The sequence below is a fragment of the Anneissia japonica genome, unplaced genomic scaffold, assembly GCF_011630105.1.
Source record: "Anneissia japonica isolate Jap-2015-1 unplaced genomic scaffold, ASM1163010v1 scaffold271400_len601_cov78, whole genome shotgun sequence".
Classification (NCBI taxonomy): domain Eukaryota; kingdom Metazoa; phylum Echinodermata; class Crinoidea; order Comatulida; family Comatulidae; genus Anneissia; species Anneissia japonica.
Genome location: NW_022688889.1, coordinates 1 through 601, shown reverse-complemented (window position 1 = coordinate 601; position 601 = coordinate 1). Strand labels below are relative to the sequence as shown.

The window sequence follows — 601 nt, the reverse complement described above, 5'->3', positions numbered from 1 at the left end:
AAAATGCCTCTGGCGGGATTCGAAACTGCGACCTCTCGCTGTCATGGCGGGACTCGAACCTGCGACCTCTCGCTGTCAAGGCGAGTGGCATATTTACCTTTCTTTGATGATTTATATATGATTTAACAGTGTTAACGGCTACCTTGATTTATGTTATATGCACCTATTTGTTTCTAGCCGTACTTATTGTGTAATACAGTGCATCTGGTGGTATTTGAATCTGTTCAACCATGAAGCCTCCGTGGTCTAGTGGTTATGACACTCGCCTTGACAGCGAGAGGTCGCAGGTTCGAATCCCGCCAGAGGCATTTTATTACACAATTTCTTTATTCATTTATTTACTGGACTACATTCGTTGAGATCTATGCTACACGATGTATTTATTAAGTCCTTTATTCAAACACTGTATTTACCTTTCTTTGATGATTTATATATATATATATATTTCATTTGTGTTCCACGTGTGTTCCGACAGAATAATAGAAAATAATGAAACAACTTCAGTAGTAGACTTTAAGAACACTGATTTATTTTAAACTCGGATATTTCTGCCACTCCTGTGGCTCGCTGATGAAGGCCACAGGAGTGGCAGAAATATCCG

At 39.6% G+C, this 601-nt stretch overlaps 1 non-coding gene across 1 annotated transcript; it reads left to right on the top strand.

Moving 5' to 3' along the window:
• Nucleotides 1-235: 235 nt before the first annotated feature.
• Nucleotides 236-308, top strand: Trnas-uga. The gene has a single exon. It is a non-coding gene; the product is annotated as a tRNA-Ser (tRNA).
• Nucleotides 309-601: the final 293 nt, after the last annotated feature.